The following is a 16,724-nucleotide window of genomic DNA, read 5'->3' as shown; positions in this document are numbered from 1 at the left end:
CATTTGTGCATTAATATTAAAATAGTCGTATATGTCTTCCATCACTGCAGTCAGATACTGTTTAAATAAGTTACATAATGAAAGTTCTTTGTTTTTCATTTTCATTATATTCCTTCTTCTCCAAATCGTATATCTTGCTACTGTTAACCATAAATTTAATGCATAAACATTTTGTGCAGTTCCATTAAAACCAAATAAAATCAATGTTTCCCATTTCTCTAACCAATCATTCTGATCATTTAAAAAGTCCCCCACAATTTTCCTTAACATCTTCATAAAATTGTCTAATTTTTTACATTTTAAAAACAAATGTAACACTCCTTCATCTTTTTCCATACATAATTTACATTTTGCATCTTGTGCTATTCCAATTTTTGCCAATTTCATTTCAGTCATTAAAACATTGTGTCTCAACAAGAAATCCAAATTATGCAGGGCGGGACTTTTAAACCTACATTTTACATTTTTCCAGATTTTTGTTACATCTAATTCACAAAAAGACCTTTCCCAAAAATCTGTTGCTTTTGGTCTTAAAAATACAAGATCACATAAACAAACATAAAACATTTTAAGAACACAGCCATTGAAAGGAATCTGTTCATCATTTCTTTTTAAAAAAACTCCAGGTTTCTCATTTCCTGTTTCTTCATCGTCAATGCTTTTAATCCACTGTAGTGGCACAGCTTCTTTTAATTTTATGTATTGCTCCTTAATCAGCTTTCTATTTTCTATATCTTCATTCTCTTCTAATATGTCTATAATTGCCTGTAAAGGTAAAAACCCAGGTTTTACCTCATATAAAATGTCTTTGACTTGTCTTAATCCTGCATAATACCATTTCTTATAAAAAATTGTATTACTATTCCTTAAAATCAATTTGTTTAAGAAAAGGGGCTGTTTCAATAGTTGCTCTCTTCCTTTAAACTCCACATGAACCTTCCCTTTAAAAACTTTCCATGCTCTTAAGACTTCTTTATAAAATTCAGGTATCTTCTCAAGCATATTATCTGTAAAATTCATCCACATAAAATCATCCCCCATTTTCCCACACTTATTTATAAAGAAACTCATAATTTTTTTCCATACCATATCATCATTATTCCAAAACTTTTTTACTGTCTTTATTCTCATACTCTTCATTCTTACCATTGGATCTATGAGTCTCAAACCTCCCTTTTCCACCTCCCCAATTATTGTGTCATATGCTATTTTTGCTGGCTTATCATCCCATAAAAACTTTAAAATATAAGTTTTTATTCTTTTGTACGCCCATGCTGGCAGACTAACCACACTTAAAATATACCACATCTTAGACAGGAATAAAGAATTTAGAACTAATACTTTCCCTTTTAAAAACAATTCTCTTTGTTTCCAAAAGTTAAGTCTTTTTTCCATTTTGCCTATAACCTCCTCCCAAATCAGGTCTCTTGTTTTCATTTCACCTTTCCCAAGTATAACTCCTAAAATCTTTAATTGGTTCTTCTGCTCTTTAAATTCCCATTGTCTTCCCAAAGTATCCACCTTCCCTATCCTCATATACTCAGTCTTTTCTTTATTGACTTTAGCTCCTGTTCCGCTACAATATTTTTCAAAAATTAACATTGCTTTTTCGATACTCTTTAAATCCTTTAAAAACAAAGTCGTGTCATCTGCATATTGGAAAATTTTTTGTTGCATTACACCATTTTCAACTAAAATTCCTTGTATTTGTTTTTCTTTATTAATTGCTATTCCTAATGGTTCAGCAACTAAAGTATAAAGTAATGCCGATAAAGGACAGCCCTGCCTTATAGACCTCGAAATTTCAATATAATCAGTTAAAAACCCATTTACTTTAATACAACTTAAAATGTCAGTATAGAAACATTTCATCCATGTTATAAAATTCCTCCCAAATCCAAATTTTTCAATTAAGTCAAACAAATATTTATGCTCTACTCTGTCGAAAGCCTTTTCCAAATCTATGCTAATTAAATACCCTCCTTCACCTTTTTCTTTCATATACCACATTAAGTCTCTAATATTTGTTACTATGTCTGATATATCTCTATTTAAGACACCATATGCCTGATTTGTTGTTATGATGTTTGGAATCACTTTTTTCAGTCTGTTTGCCATGATCTTAGCCAAAATCTTATAGTCAGTATTTAGCATACTCAACGGTCTGTAATTTTTAAGATGATCTTTATCTCCTTTATTCTTATAGATAATTTTTATCATTCCTGTCTTCATGCTTTCACTCATTTTTTTCTGCTTAAAAGTATCAGCAAATAAATTGTGCAGAATAGGTATTAAAACATGTTTAAAAACTTTGTAAAACTCAGATGTTAAGCCATCTAGTCCTGGACTTTTCCCATTCTTCAACTGGTCTATAACCTCTTCAATTTCCTCTTCATTTATATCCTTATCACACATTCTTTTATCTTCTTCATTTACTTGAACTTGAATTTGATTCAATAAATATTCTTCATCTTTCACATTTATATTATCTTTTTTAAATAAGGTAGTATAAAAATCCTTCACTTCTTTTAAAATACCTTGTTTTTCCTTCACAACTTTCCCATCTTTTAATATACTTTTGATCAATTCTGCATGTTTTCTTGATTTCTCAAACTCAAAAAAGAATTTTGTACTTCTTTCTCCCTCTACTGTATTTTTCGCTCTGCTTCTAATTTTAGCTCCCCTGCACTTTTCCTCCTCTATTTTCTTAAATTGTTCTTCTAAAAACACTATTTTTGTCACATCCATCTTTCCTTCAGACATCTTTTTCATTTCTTCTTCCCATTCCTTATTTAAAAATCTTTCTTTACTTTTCTTTGTCTTTTGCAATCTTTTTGAATATTCAATGGATATTTTTTTCATAACTTTTTTCAAATTATCCCACCACAAACTTTTTTCTTCATCATATAGAATATTGTTTATACTATTTATTATGACATTTTCTATTTCCATTTTGTAAGACTCGTTTTTTAAAAGTTCAGCATTTAAAACCCACACCCCTGGACCTCTCTCTACTCCACTAAAATCAATTATTACATTTAAAAAGTCATGATCACTTTCACTGAACCTTTTATAAAATACTTTTGATATAAATAGTTCTAGCTGTCTGTTACATAAAACCAAATCAAGTCTACTTTGCTTTAATACTGTGTTCACAATTTGCCTTCTGGAATATTCTCTTTTTACTCTGTTTCTTTCCCGCCATATATCTAAAAATTTGTGTTTTTCCATCATTTTCTTTAATTCAGTTCTCCCCACATCTGATCTATATACCATATAATCCTCCACATCAATTCTTTCCAAAATAGTATTAAAATCCCCAATTAAAATTCCTTTTGTATAACCATCCATTAAAACATTTAAATTTTTAAAAAAGATGACTCTTTCTAAACGGTCATTTGGTGCATGAATTGTACATATCGTTAATTCTTCTTCTTTGCTTTTGACTTTAACTACTAACAATCTTCCTACATTATCTGTGAACATTTCTGTTGCTTTTTCTGTCACTCCCCTTCTAATTAAAATTGCTACTCCTTTTTTCCTGTTTGGGTCATTATTGTAAAAAAATTCTCCATCCCATATTTTCTTAAAACCATTAACAATGTCTTCATTCCATCCAGTTTCTTGTATACATATTATATCACTCTTCTTTGTTAAATAGAGTACATTTTCAAATTTAGTCCTAGTTGACAATCCTCTTGCATTGATTGACACTAGTTTCAACTGACTCATAAACAAAAAAAGAAAAATATAAATGCAAAACAAAACCCACATCACTTTTGTTCAGTCTCTCTCAAATCAACATCTTTTAAAGCAATTATCTCTACTTTCTTCTTCTTTTTTTCTTTAGATTCTCGTCTTATTCTTTGTCTTTCCAAGACCTTTTCAATGTTTATTTGTCCTGTTGTTTTCCCTTTAGTCCCCCTGCTCAAAAAACTTTTTTTTCTCTCCCCAATGTCGCTTACCTCTTCCGGGATTGTACTATCCTTTGTTCCATTATTATCTTCTTTATTTACCATTGCATCCTGCTCCACATTTTTCACAGATTGTTGTAGTCCAGTCATCACTTTTTCTTCCCCATTCTGCTCATTCTCACTTGTTTCCTCTTCTTCTTCTTCCTCTTCTTCTTCCTCTCCTTCACTGCTCAGTACATCCTTTGTTAATCCACTTGTTTTTTGTGATGTATTTTCTTTATCAGCCTCCTCCAAATGCTCCACTTCATTATGCATCTCCATTTCCATTTCCTCATGTTCCTCTTCATCCGTTTCACATGCGCATGTTGGCAATGCCTTTCTGCAGCCTTGGCACCGCAGGGCTGTACAGTCCCGCGCATAATGCCCCTGCTCCAGGCATTCTCTGCATGTTAGTAGAGGGCAGTCTTTCTTTTCGTGTTCAGCACTTGAACATATTCTGCATATTTTTACTTGCTGATCATGAATGACTCTGAAGAACTGTATTCCTTCCTCTGTTTCAAAACTGGTGTTATATGGAAGGGACACCACGTCCTTAGGGAATTTGACTCGAATAAATCTTGTCCCATCTGCCACCATTGTCCCTGGGTAATACCTCCTTCTCAACGGCAGTATCGGTGTAACTCCCCAGCTTTGCAGTTTTTGTAGTACATCCTTGTCATTGATATAATTTGGCAAACGTAAAAAAGAAACGACCCTCTCCATTTCACAAAGTTTGCTTATTTTACACATTTGTCCATTCAATAGTAGTCCATTCAATAAATTGTCACAGTCTAGTTGATTCTCCAATGTAAGCTCATACTCGAAGTCATTTTTTTTCCTTAGTCCATATAGTTTACCTTTTCCAGTAATGTCCTCAATAGCTTTAATTATCATGATGGCAGTTAGTTTTTCTGGATTTTCCACAGTCATTGTCAGTGTTGTTTCTTTCTTGTATTCCCTCTGATATTTCATTTTGTCTTTTAATCTATTTATCATTTCATTTCTCCGACATTCTTCTTGTCTCTTTTCTCCTTTTGTATCAAACTTTTCTTTACCTTGTGTAGTTGGTTGCTGTTCAGTGCGGCCTTTCTCCATTTCAGCTCCATTTCTTTTCCTTCTTGATACAACAGTTGCCCATGTTTCATTGTAATCCTTTCCATCGTTTTTCATAATCCGTTTTTCCAAAGTAGTGTCTCCTTCAAAATCATTGTTCTTTTCCTCAAAAACCTTGTCCAGATCTGATCCATTAGCCATTGTTTCCATCCTTGTTAAATAGCTTAGCCACAAAAAAAAAAAAAAAAAAAAAAAAAACACAAACAAACAAAATAAAATAGCTCAAACCCCAGACAGTTTAAAACTGCCCGGGGTTAAAACGACGTTAACAAAAACAAAATACTTCAAACTTTTTAACTTGATATTAAACAAAAACAAAACAAATGAAAAAAAATGTGGGAGAGCCTTTCTCTCCAACTGCAGCACAGTACTTCCTGTCAGACTCTCTAGCGCCGTCAGGTTGGTCTGGCCGTAAGCCAAGACTGCTGCAAAGAGAGGGCTATTTAAAGACCGACCAATCTAATCACCAGTACATTATATAAGTAGGAAAGAAAACCAAAAAGCTTAAAGCACCTGGTATTCCTAGGCAGTCTCTCATCAAAGTACTAACCAGACCTAAACCTGCTAAGATTCAGAGATCGGGCATTGACTCTTTCGTTTTTTTTATTTATTTTTTTTATGGAATATTATTATATAATTCGTGAAATTTTCCAAAAGATTAAAGCGCCTGGTATTCTCAGGCAGTCTCCCATCCATGTCCTAACCAGGCCCAAACCTTCTAAGATTCAGAGATCGGGCATTGACTCTATTATTTGGCAAAATTATTATATACTAAGTGAAAAATGTCCAAAAAGCTTACAGCACCTGTTATTCCGAGGCGGTCTCCCATCCAAGTACCAACCAGGCCCAAACCTGCTTAGCTTCCGAGATCAGACGAGATGGGGCATAGCCAGGTTGGTATGACCGTAAGCCAAGACTGCTGCAAAAAGAGGGCTATTTAAAGACCGACCAATCTAATCACCAGTACATTATATAGGTAGGAAAGAAAACCCAAAAGCTTAAAGCACCAGGTATTCCTAGGCAGTCTCTCACCAAAGTACTAACCAGACCTAAACCTGCTAAGATTCAGAGATCGGGCATTGACTTTTTTTTTTTTTTTTTTTTTTAATGAAAGATTATTATATAATTCGTGAAATTTTCCAAAAGATTAAAGCACCTGGTATTCCCAGGCAGTCTCCCATCCATGAAGTAAACCATGCCCGAACCTGCTAATATTCAGAGGTCGGGCATTGACTATATTTTTTGGCAAAATTATTATATACTAAGTGAAAAATGTCCAAAAAGCTTACAGCACCTGGTAATCCCAGGCCGTCTCCCATCCAAGTACTAACCAGGCCCAAACCTGCTTAGCTTCCGAGATCAGACGAGATCAGGCATAGCCAGGTTGGTATGGATGTAAGCGAAGACTGCTGCAAAGAGAGGGCTATTTAAAGACCAGCCAATCTAATCGCCAGTACATTATATAAGTTAGAAAGAAAACCCAAAAGCTTAAAGCACCTGGTATTCCTAGGCAGTCTCTCATCAAAGTACTAACCAGACCTAAACCTGCTAAGATTAAGAGATCGGGCATTGACTCTATTTTTTGGCAAAATTATTATATACTAAGTGAAAAATTTCCAAAAAGCTTACAGCACCTGTTATTCCGAGGCGGTCTACCATCCAAGTACCAACCAGGCCCAAACCTGCTTAGCTTCCGAGATCAGACGAGATGGGGCATAGCCAGGTTGGTATGAACGTAAGCCAAGACTGCTGCAAAGAGAGGGCTATTTAAAGACCGACCAATCTAATCACCAGTACATTATATAAGTAGGCAAGAAAACCCAAAATCTTAAAGCACCTGGTATTCCTAGGCAGTCTCTCATCAAAGTACTAACCAGACCTAAACCTGCTAAGATTCAGAGATCGGGCATTGACTTTTTTTTTTTTTTTTTTTTTTTTTTTAATGAAAGATTATTATATAATTCGTGAAATTTTCCAAAAGATTAAAGCACCTGGTATTCCCAGGCAGTCTCCCATCCATGTACTAACCAGGCCCAAACCTGCTAAGATTCTGAGATCGGGCATTGACTCTTTTTTTTTTATTTTTTATTTTTTTAATGAAAGATTATTATATAATTCGTGAAATTTTCCAAAAGATTAAAGCACCTGGTATTCCCAGGCAGTCTCCCATCCATGAAGTAAACCATGCCCGAACCTGCTAATATTCAGAGGTCGGGCATTGACTATATTTTTTGGTAAAATTTTTATATACTAAGTGAAAAATGTCCAAAAAGCTTACAGCGCCTGGTATTCCCAGGCGGTCTCCAATCCAAGTACTAACCAGACCTAAACCTGCTAAGATTCAGAGATCAGGGCATTGACTCTATTTTTTGGCAAAATTATTATATACTAAGTGAAAAATGTCCAAAAAGCTTACAGCACCTGGTATTCCGAGGCGGTCTCCCATCCAAGTACCAACCAGGTCCAAACCTGCTTAGCTTCCGAGATCAGACGAGATGGGGCATTGCCAGGGTGGTATGACTGTAAGCCAAGACTGCTGCAAAGAGAGGGCTAATTAAAGACCGACCAATCTAATCACCAGTACATTATATAAGTAGGAAAGAAAACCCAAAAGCTTAAAGCACCTGGTATTCCTAGGCAGTCTCTCATCAAAGTACTAACCAGACCTAAACCTGCTAAGATTCAGAGATCGGGCATTGACTTTTTTTTATTTTTTTTATTTGTTTAATGAAAGATTATTATATAATTCGTGAAATTTTCCAAATGATTAAAGCACCTGGTATTCCCAGGCAGTCTCCCATCCAGGAAGTAAACCATGCCTGAACCTGCTAATATTCAGAGGTCGGGCATTGACTATATTTTTTGGCAAAATTATTATATACTAAGTGAAAAATGTCCAAAAAGCTTACAGCACCTGGTATTCCCAGGCGGTCTCCAATCCAAGTACTAACCAGACCTAAACCTGCTAAGATTCAGAGATCAGGACATTGACTATATTTTTTGGCAAAATTATTATATACTAAGTGAAAAATGTCCAAAAAGCTTACAGCACCTGGTATTCCGAGGCGGGCTCCCATCCAAGTACCAACCAGGCCCAAACCTACTTAGCTTCCAAGATCAGACGAGATGGGGCATAGCCAGGTTGGTATGACCGTAAGCCAAGACTGCTGCAAAGAGAGGGCTATTTAAAGACCGACGAATCTAATCACCAGTACATTATATAAGTAGGAAAGAAAACCCAAAAGCTTAAAGCACCTGGTATTCCTAGGCAGTCTCTCATCAAAGTACTAACCAGACCTAAACCTGCTAAGATTAAGAGATCGGGCATTGACTCTATTTTTTGGCAAAATTATTATATACTAAGTGAAAAATTTCCAAAAAGCTTACAGCACCTGTTATTCCGAGGCGGTCTACCATCCAAGTACCAACCAGGCCCAAACCTGCTTAGCTTCCGAGATCAGACGAGATGGGGCATAGCCAGGTTGGTATGAACGTAAGCCAAGACTGCTGCAAAGAGAGGGCTATTTAAAGACTGACCAATCTAATCACCAGTACATTATATAAGTAGGAAAGAAAACCCAAAAGCTTAAAGCACCTGGTATTCCTAGGCAGTCTCTCATCAAAGTACTAACCAGACCTAAACCTGCTAAGATTCAGAGATCGGGCATTGACTTTTTTTTTTTTTTTTTTTTTTTAATGAAAGATTATTATATAATTCGTGAAATTTTCCAAAAGATTAAAGCACCTGGTATTCCCAGGCAGTCTCCCATCCATGAAGTAAACCATGCCCGAACCTGCTAATATTCAGAGGTCGGGCATTGACTATATTTTTTGGCAAAATTATTATATACTAAGTGAAAAATGTCCAAAAAGCTTACAGCACCTGGTATTCCCAGGCCGTCTCCCATCCAAGTACTAACCAGGCCCAAACCTGCTTAGCTTCCGAGATCAGACGAGATCAGGCATAGCCAGGTTGGTATGGACGTAAGCGAAGACTGCTGCAAAGAGAGGGCTATTTAAAGACCAGCCAATCTAATCGCCAGTACATTATATAAGTAGGAAAGAAAACCCAAAAGCTTAAAGCACCTGGTATTCCTAGGCAGTCTCTCATCAAAGTACTAACCAGACCTAAACCTGCTAAGATTAAGAGATCGGGCATTGACTCTATTTTTTGGCAAAATTATTATATACTAAGTGAAAAATTTCCAAAAAGCTTACAGCACCTGTTATTCCGAGGCGGTCTACCATCCAAGTACCAACCAGGCCCAAACCTGCTTAGCTTCCGAGATCAGACGAGATGGGGCATAGCCAGGTTGGTATGAACGTAAGCCAAGACTGCTGCAAAGAAAGGGCTATTTAAAGACCGACCAATCTAATCACCAGTACATTATATAAATAGGCAAGAAAACCCAAAATCTTAAAGCACCTGGTATTCCTAGGCAGTCTCTCATCAAAGTACTAACCAGACCTAAACCTGCTAAGATTCAGAGATCGGGCATTGACTTTTTTTTTTTTTTTTTTTTTAATTAAAGATTATTATATAATTCGTGAAATTTTCCAAAAGATTAAAGCACCTGGTATTCCCAGGCAGTCTCCCATCCATGTACTAACCAGGCCCAAACCTGCTAATATTCAGAGATCGGGCATTGACTCTTTTTTTTTTTTTTTTTTTTTTTTTTTAATGAAAGATTATTATATAATTCGTGAAATTTTCCAAAAGATTAAAGCACCTGGTATTCCTAGGCAGTCTCTCATCAAAGTACTAACCAGACCTAAACCTGCTAAGATTCAGAGATCGGGCATTGACTTTTTTTTATTTTTTTATTTTTTTAATGAAAGATTATTATATAATTCGTGAAATTTTCCAAATGATTAAAGCACCTGGTATTCCCAGGCAGTCTCCCATCCAGGAAGTAAACCATGCCCGAACCTGCTAATATTCAGAGGTCGGGCATTGACTATATTTTTTGGCAAAATTATTATATACTAAGTGAAAAATGTCCAAAAAGCTTACAGCACCTGGTATTCCCAGGCGGTCTCCAATCCAAGTACTAACCAGACCTAAACCTGCTAAGATTCAGAGATCAGGACATTGACTATATTTTTTGGCAAAATTATTATATACTAAGTGAAAAATGTCCAAAAAGCTTACAGCTCCTGGTATTCCGAGGCGGGCTCCCATCCAAGTACCAACCAGGCCCAAACCTACTTAGCTTCCGAGATCAGACGAGATGGGGCATAGCCAGGTTGGTATGACCGTAAGCCAAGACTGCTGCAAAGAGAGGGCTATTTAAAGACCGACGAATCTAATCACCAGTACATTATATAAGTAGGAAAGAAAACCCAAAAGCTTAAAGCACCTGGTATTCCTAGGCAGTCTCTCATCAAAGTACTAACCAGACCTAAACCTGCTAAGATTAAGAGATCGGGCATTGACTCTATTTTTTGGCAAAATTATTATATACTAAGTGAAAAATTTCCAAAAAGCTTACAGCACCTGTTATTCCGAGGCGGTCTACCATCCAAGTACCAACCAGGCCCAAACCTGCTTAGCTTCCGAGATCAGACGAGATGGGGCATAGCCAGGTTGGTATGAACGTAAGCCAAGACTGCTGCAAAGAGAGGGCTATTTAAAGACTGACCAATCTAATCACCAGTACATTATATAAGTAGGAAAGAAAACCCAAAAGCTTAAAGCACCTGGTATTCCTAGGCAGTCTCTCATCAAAGTACTAACCAGACCTAAACCTGCTAAGATTCAGAGATCGGGCATTGACTTTTTTTTTTTTTTTTTTTTTAATGAAAGATTATTATATAATTCGTGAAATTTTCCAAATGATTAAAGCACCTGGTATTTTCAGGCAGTCTCCCATCCAGGAAGTAAACCATGCCCGAACCTGCTAATATTCAGAGGTCGGGCATTGACTATATTTTTTGGCAAAATTATTATATACTAAGTGAAAAATGTCCAAAAAGCTTACAGCACCTGGTATTCCCAGGCGGTCTCCCATCCAAGTACTAACCAGACCTAAACCTGCTAAGATTCAGAGATCGGGCATTGACTCTATTTTTTGGCAAAATTATTATATACTAAGTGAAAAATGTCCAAAAAGCTTACAGCACCTGGTATTCCCAGGCCGTCTCCCATCCAAGTTCTAACCAGGCCTAAACCTGCTTAGCTTCCGAGATCAGACGAGATGGGGCATAGCCAGGTTGGTATGACCGTAAGCCAAGACTGCTGCAAAGAGAGGGCTATTTAAAGACCGACCAATCTAATCACCAGTACATTATATAGGTAGGAAAGAAAACCCAAAAGCTTAAAGCACCTGGTATTCCTAGGCAGTCTCTCATCAAAGTACTAACCAGACCTAAACCTGCTAAGATTCAGAGATCGGGCATTGACTCTTTCGTTTTTTTTTTTTTATTTTTTTTTTTTTTATGGAAGATTATTATATAATTCGTGAAATTTTCCAAAAGATTAAAGCGCCTGGTATTCCCAGGCAGTCTCCCATCCATGTACTAACCAGGCCCAAACCTGCTAATATTCAGAGATCGGGCATTGACTCTATTATTTGGCAAAATTATTATATACTAAGTGAAAAATGTCCAAAAAGCTTACAGCACCTGGTATTCCCAGGCGGTCTCCCATCCAAGTACTAACGAGGCCAAACCTGCTTAGCTTCCGAGATCAGACGAAATCAGGCATAGCCAGGTTGGTATGGCCGTAAGCGAAGACTGCTGCAAAGAGAGGACTATTTAAAGACCAGCCAATCTAATCGCCAGTACATTATATAAGTAGGAAAGAAAACCCAAAAGATTAAAGCACCTGGTATTCCCAGGCAGTCTCCCATCAAAGTACTAACCAGACCTAAACCTGCTAAGATTCAGAGATCGGGCATTTACTTTTTTTTTTTTTTTTTTTTAATGAAAGATTATTATATAATTCGTGAAATTTTCCAAAAGATTAAAGCACCTGGTATTCCCAGGCAGTCTCCCATCCATGAAGTAAACCATGCCCGAACCTGCTTATATTCAGAGGTCGGGCATTGACTATATTTTTTGGCAAAATTATTATATACTAAGTGAAAAATGTCCAAAAAGCTTACATCACCTGGTATTCCCAGGCGGTCTCCAATCCAAGTACTAACCAGACGTAAACCTGCTAAGATTCAGAGATCAGGGCATTGACTCTATTTTTTGGCAAAATTATTATATACTAAGTGAAAAATTTCCAAAAAGCTTACAGCACCTGTTATTCCGAGGCAGTCTACCATCCAAGTACCAACCAGGCCCAAACCTGCTTAGCTTCCGAGATCAGACGAGATGGGGCATAGCCAGGTTGGTATGAACGTAAGCCAAGACTGCTGCAAAGAGAGGGCTATTTAAAGACCGACCAATTTAATCACCAGTACATTATATAAGTAGGAAAGAAAACCAAAAAGCTTAAAGCACCTGGTATTCCTAGGCAGTCTCTCATCAAAGTACTAACCAGACCTAAACCTGCTAAGATTCAGAGATCGGGCATTGACTCTTTCGTTTTTTTTATTTATTTTTTTATGGAATATTATTATATAATTCGTGAAATTTTCCAAAAGATTAAAGCGCCTGGTATTCTCAGGCAGTCTCCCATCCATGTACTAACCAGGCCCAAACCTGCTAAGATTCAGAGATCGGGCATTGACTCTATTATTTGACAAAATTATTATATACTAAGTGAAAAATGTCCAAAAAGTTTACAGCACCTGGTATTCCCATGCGGTCTCCCATCCAAGTTCTAACCAGGCCCAAACCTGCTTAGCTTCCGAGATCAGACGAAATCGGGCATAGCAGGTTGGTATGGCCGTAAGCGAAGACTGCTGCAAAGAAAGGACTATTTAAAGACCAGCCAATCTAATCGCCAGTACATTATATAAGTAGGAAAGAAAACCCAAAAGCTTAAAGCACCTGGTATTCCTAGGCAGTCTCTCATCAAAGTACTAACCAGACCTAAACCTGCTAAGATTCAGAGATCGGGCATTGACTTTTTTTTTTTTTTTTTTTTTTTTTTTATAATGAAAGATTATTATATAATTCGTGAAATTTTCCAAAAGATTAAAGCACCTGGTATTCCCAGGCAGTCTCCCATCCATGAAGTAAACCATGCCCGAACCTGCTAATATTCAGAGGTCGGGCATTGACTATATTTTTTGGCAAAATTATTATATACTAAGTGAAAAATGTCCAAAAAGCTTACAGCACCTGGTATTCCCAGGCGGTCTCCAATCCAAGTACTAACCAGACCTAAACCTGCTAAGATTCAGAGATCAGGGCTTTGACTCTATTTTTTGGCAAAATTATTATATACTAAGTGAAAAATGTCCAAAAAGCTTACAGCACCTGGTATTCCGAGGCGGTCTCCCATCCAAGTACCAACCAGGCCCAAACCTGCTTAGCTTCCAAGATCAGACGAGATGGGGCATAGCCAGGTTGGTATGACCGTAAGCCAAGACTGCTGCAAAGAGAGGGCTATTTAAAGACCGACCAATCTAATCACCAGTACATTATATAAGTAGGAAAGAAAACCCAAAAGCTTAAAGCACCTGGTATTCCTAGGCAGTCTCTCATCAAAGTACTAACCAGACCTAAACCTGCTAAGATTCAGAGATCGGGCATTGACTTTTTTTTTTTTTTTTTTTATGAAAGATTATTATATAATTCGTGAAATTTTCCAAAAGATTAAAGCACCTGGTATTCCCAGGCAGTCTCCCATCCATGAAGTAAACCATGCCCGAAACTGCTAATATTCAGAGGTCGGGCATTGACTATATTTTTTGGCAAAATGATTATATACTAAGTGAAAAATGTCCAAAAAGCTTACAGCACCTGTTATTCCGAGGCGGTCTCCCATCCAAGTACCAACAAGGCCCAAACCTGCTTAGCTTCCGAGATCAGACGAGATGGGGCATAGCCAGGTTGGTATGACCGTAAGCCAAGACTGCTGCAAAGAGAGGGCTATTTAAAGACCGACCAATCTAATCACCAGTACATTATATAGGTAGGAAAGAAAACCCAAAAGCTTAAAGCACCTGGTATTCCTAGGCAGTCTCTCATCAAAGTACTAACCAGACCTAAACCTGCTAAGATTCAGAGATCGGGCATTGACTCTTTTTTTTTTTTTTTTTTAATGAAAGATTATTATATAATTCGTGAAATTTTCCAAAAGATTAAAGCACCTGGTATTCCCAGGCAGTCTCCCATCCATGTACTAACCAGGCCAAAACCTGCTAAGATTCAGAGATCGGGCATTGACTCTATTATTTGACAAAATAATTATATACTAAGTGAAAAATGTCCAAAAAGCTTACAGCACCTGGTATTCCCAGGCGGTCTCCCATCCAAGTACTAACCAGGCCCAAACCTGCTTAGCTTCCGAGATCAGACGAGTTGGGGCATAGCCAGGTTGGTATGGCCGTAAGCGAAGACTGCTGCAAAGAGAGGCCTATTTAAAGACCAGCCAATCTAATCGCCAGTACATTATATAAGTAGGAAAGAAAACCCAAAAGCTTAAAGCACCTGGTATTCCTAGGCAGTCTCTCATCAAAGTACTAACCAGACTTAAACCTGCTAAGATTCAGAGATCGGGCATTGACTCTTTAGTTTTTTTTTTAGTTTTTTTTTTTTTTATGGAAGATTATTATATAATTCGTGAAATTTTCCAAAAGATTAAAGCGCCTGGTATTCCCAGGCAGTCTCCCATCCATGTACTAACCAGGCCCAAACCTGCTAATATTCAGAGATCGGGCATTGACTCTATTATTTGGCAAAATTATTATATACTAAGTGAAAAATGTCCAAAAAGCTTACAGCACCTGGTATTCCCAGGCGGTCTCCCATCCAAGTACTAACGAGGCCAAACCTGCTTAGCTTCCGAGATCAGACGAAATCGGGCATAGCAGGTTGGTATGGCCGTAAGCGAAGACTGCTGCAAAGAAAGAACTATTTAAAGACCAGCCAATCTAATCGCCAGTACATTATATAAGTAGGAAAGAAAACCCAAAAGCTTAAAGCACCTGGTATTCCTAGGCAGTCTCTCATCAAAGTACTAACCAGACCTAAACCTGCTAAGATTCAGAGATCGGGCATTGACTTTTTTTTTTTTTTTTTTTTAATGAAAGATTATTATATAATTAGTGAAATTTTCCAAAAGATTAAAGCACCTGGTATTCCCAGGCAGTCTCCCATCCATGAAGTAAACCATGCCCGAACCTGCTAATATTCAGAGGTCGGGCATTGACTATATTTTTTGGCTAAATTATTATATACTAAGTGAAAAATGTCCAAAAAGCTTACAGCACCTGGTATTCCCAGGCGGTCTCCAATCCAAGTACTAACCAGACCTAAACCTGCTAAGATTCAGAGATCAGGGCTTTGACTCTATTTTTTGGCAAAATTATTATATACTAAGTGAAAAATGTCCAAAAAGCTTACAGCACCTGGTATTCCGAGGCGGTCTCCCATCCAAGTACCAACCAGGCCCAAACCTGCTTAGCTTCCAAGATCAGACGAGATGGGGCATAGCCAGGTTGGTATGACCGTAAGCCAAGACTGCTGCAAAGAGAGGGCTATTTAAAGACCGACCAATCTAATCACCAGTACATTATATAAGTAGGAAAGAAAACCCAAAAGCTTAAAGCACCTGGTATTCCTAGGCAGTCTCTCATCAAAGTACTAACCAGACCTAAACCTGCTAAGATTCAGAGATCGGGCATTGACTTTTTTTTTTTTTATTTATTTTTTTTTATGAAAGATTATTATATAATTCGTGAAATTTTCCAAAAGATTAAAGCACCTGGTATTCCCAGGCAGTCTCCCATCCATGAAGTAAACCATGCCCGAAACTGCTAATATTCAGAGGTCGGGCATTGACTATATTTTTTGGCAAAATGATTATATACTAAGTGAAAAATGTCCAAAAAGCTTACAGCACCTGTTATTCCGAGGCGGTCTCCCATCCAAGTACCAACAAGGCCCAAACCTGCTTAGCTTCCGAGATCAGACGAGATGGGGCATAGCCAGGTTGGTATGACCGTAAGCCAAGACTGCTGCAAAGAGAGGGCTATTTAAAGACCGACCAATCTAATCGCCAGTACATTATATAAGTAGGAAAGAAAACCCAAAAGCTTAAAGCACCTGGTATTCCTAGGCAGTCTCTCATCAAAGTACTAACCAGACTTAAACCTGCTAAGATTCAGAGATCGGGCATTGACTCTTTAGTTTTTTTTTTAGTTTTTTTTTTTTATGGAAGATTATTATATAATTCGTGAAATTTTCCAAAAGATTAAAGCGCCTGGTATTCCCAGGCAGTCTCCCATCCATGTACTAACCAGGCCCAAACCTGCTAAGATTCAGAGATCGGGCATTGACTCTATTATTTGACAAAATTATTATATACTAAGTGAAAAATGTCCAAAAAGTTTACAGCACCTGGTATTCCCATGCGGTCTCCCATCCAAGTACTAACCAGGCCCAAACCTGCTTAGCTTCCGAGATCAGACGAAATCGGGCATAGCAGGTTGGTATGGCCGTAAGCGAAGACTGCTGCAAAGAAAGGACTATTTAAAGACCAGCCAATCTAATCGCCAGTACATTATATAAGTAGGAAAGAAAACCCAAAAGCTT

General features: G+C 37.3%; 6 non-coding genes and 15 pseudogenes across 6 annotated transcripts; all 21 read right to left on the bottom strand.

Annotated features, from left to right (window-relative positions):
* Positions 1-5,858: 5,858 nt before the first annotated feature.
* On the bottom strand, positions 5,859-5,977 carry LOC128006533 (uncharacterized; annotated as a pseudogene).
* A 371-nt stretch (positions 5,978-6,348) lies between these two features.
* LOC128006664 (uncharacterized) lies at positions 6,349-6,467 on the bottom strand (annotated as a pseudogene).
* A 221-nt stretch (positions 6,468-6,688) lies between these two features.
* LOC128007155 (uncharacterized) lies at positions 6,689-6,807 on the bottom strand (annotated as a pseudogene).
* A 668-nt stretch (positions 6,808-7,475) lies between these two features.
* LOC128006860 (uncharacterized) lies at positions 7,476-7,594 on the bottom strand (annotated as a pseudogene).
* A 512-nt stretch (positions 7,595-8,106) lies between these two features.
* On the bottom strand, positions 8,107-8,225 carry LOC128006767 (uncharacterized; annotated as a pseudogene).
* A 221-nt stretch (positions 8,226-8,446) lies between these two features.
* LOC128007153 (uncharacterized) lies at positions 8,447-8,565 on the bottom strand (annotated as a pseudogene).
* A 372-nt stretch (positions 8,566-8,937) lies between these two features.
* Positions 8,938-9,056, bottom strand: LOC128005386 (5S ribosomal RNA). The gene has a single exon (XR_008178040.1). It is a non-coding gene; the product is annotated as a 5S ribosomal RNA (ribosomal RNA).
* A 221-nt stretch (positions 9,057-9,277) lies between these two features.
* On the bottom strand, positions 9,278-9,396 carry LOC128007151 (uncharacterized; annotated as a pseudogene).
* Positions 9,397-10,211: 815 nt separating this feature from the next.
* On the bottom strand, positions 10,212-10,330 carry LOC128007056 (uncharacterized; annotated as a pseudogene).
* A 221-nt stretch (positions 10,331-10,551) lies between these two features.
* Positions 10,552-10,670, bottom strand: LOC128007150 (uncharacterized; annotated as a pseudogene).
* A 507-nt stretch (positions 10,671-11,177) lies between these two features.
* LOC128007235 (uncharacterized) lies at positions 11,178-11,296 on the bottom strand (annotated as a pseudogene).
* A 382-nt stretch (positions 11,297-11,678) lies between these two features.
* LOC128006476 (5S ribosomal RNA) lies at positions 11,679-11,796 on the bottom strand. Its single transcript, XR_008179092.1, has one exon. It is a non-coding gene; the product is annotated as a 5S ribosomal RNA (ribosomal RNA).
* Positions 11,797-12,303: 507 nt separating this feature from the next.
* On the bottom strand, positions 12,304-12,422 carry LOC128007284 (uncharacterized; annotated as a pseudogene).
* Positions 12,423-12,796: 374 nt separating this feature from the next.
* On the bottom strand, positions 12,797-12,914 carry LOC128006714 (uncharacterized; annotated as a pseudogene).
* Positions 12,915-13,430: 516 nt separating this feature from the next.
* LOC128005962 (5S ribosomal RNA) lies at positions 13,431-13,549 on the bottom strand. The gene has a single exon (XR_008178599.1). It is a non-coding gene; the product is annotated as a 5S ribosomal RNA (ribosomal RNA).
* A 367-nt stretch (positions 13,550-13,916) lies between these two features.
* On the bottom strand, positions 13,917-14,035 carry LOC128007025 (uncharacterized; annotated as a pseudogene).
* Positions 14,036-14,403: 368 nt separating this feature from the next.
* LOC128004594 (5S ribosomal RNA) lies at positions 14,404-14,522 on the bottom strand. Its single transcript, XR_008177281.1, has one exon. It is a non-coding gene; the product is annotated as a 5S ribosomal RNA (ribosomal RNA).
* A 380-nt stretch (positions 14,523-14,902) lies between these two features.
* LOC128006772 (uncharacterized) lies at positions 14,903-15,019 on the bottom strand (annotated as a pseudogene).
* Positions 15,020-15,526: 507 nt separating this feature from the next.
* LOC128005961 (5S ribosomal RNA) lies at positions 15,527-15,645 on the bottom strand. Its single transcript, XR_008178598.1, has one exon. It is a non-coding gene; the product is annotated as a 5S ribosomal RNA (ribosomal RNA).
* Positions 15,646-16,020: 375 nt separating this feature from the next.
* LOC128007024 (uncharacterized) lies at positions 16,021-16,139 on the bottom strand (annotated as a pseudogene).
* A 378-nt stretch (positions 16,140-16,517) lies between these two features.
* On the bottom strand, positions 16,518-16,635 carry LOC128005324 (5S ribosomal RNA). The gene has a single exon (XR_008177981.1). It is a non-coding gene; the product is annotated as a 5S ribosomal RNA (ribosomal RNA).
* Positions 16,636-16,724: the final 89 nt, after the last annotated feature.

The sequence above is a fragment of the Carassius gibelio genome, chromosome B22 (genome assembly GCF_023724105.1).
Source record: "Carassius gibelio isolate Cgi1373 ecotype wild population from Czech Republic chromosome B22, carGib1.2-hapl.c, whole genome shotgun sequence".
NCBI lineage: Eukaryota > Metazoa > Chordata > Actinopteri > Cypriniformes > Cyprinidae > Carassius > Carassius gibelio.
This window is presented reverse-complemented; position numbering and strand designations above follow the sequence as displayed.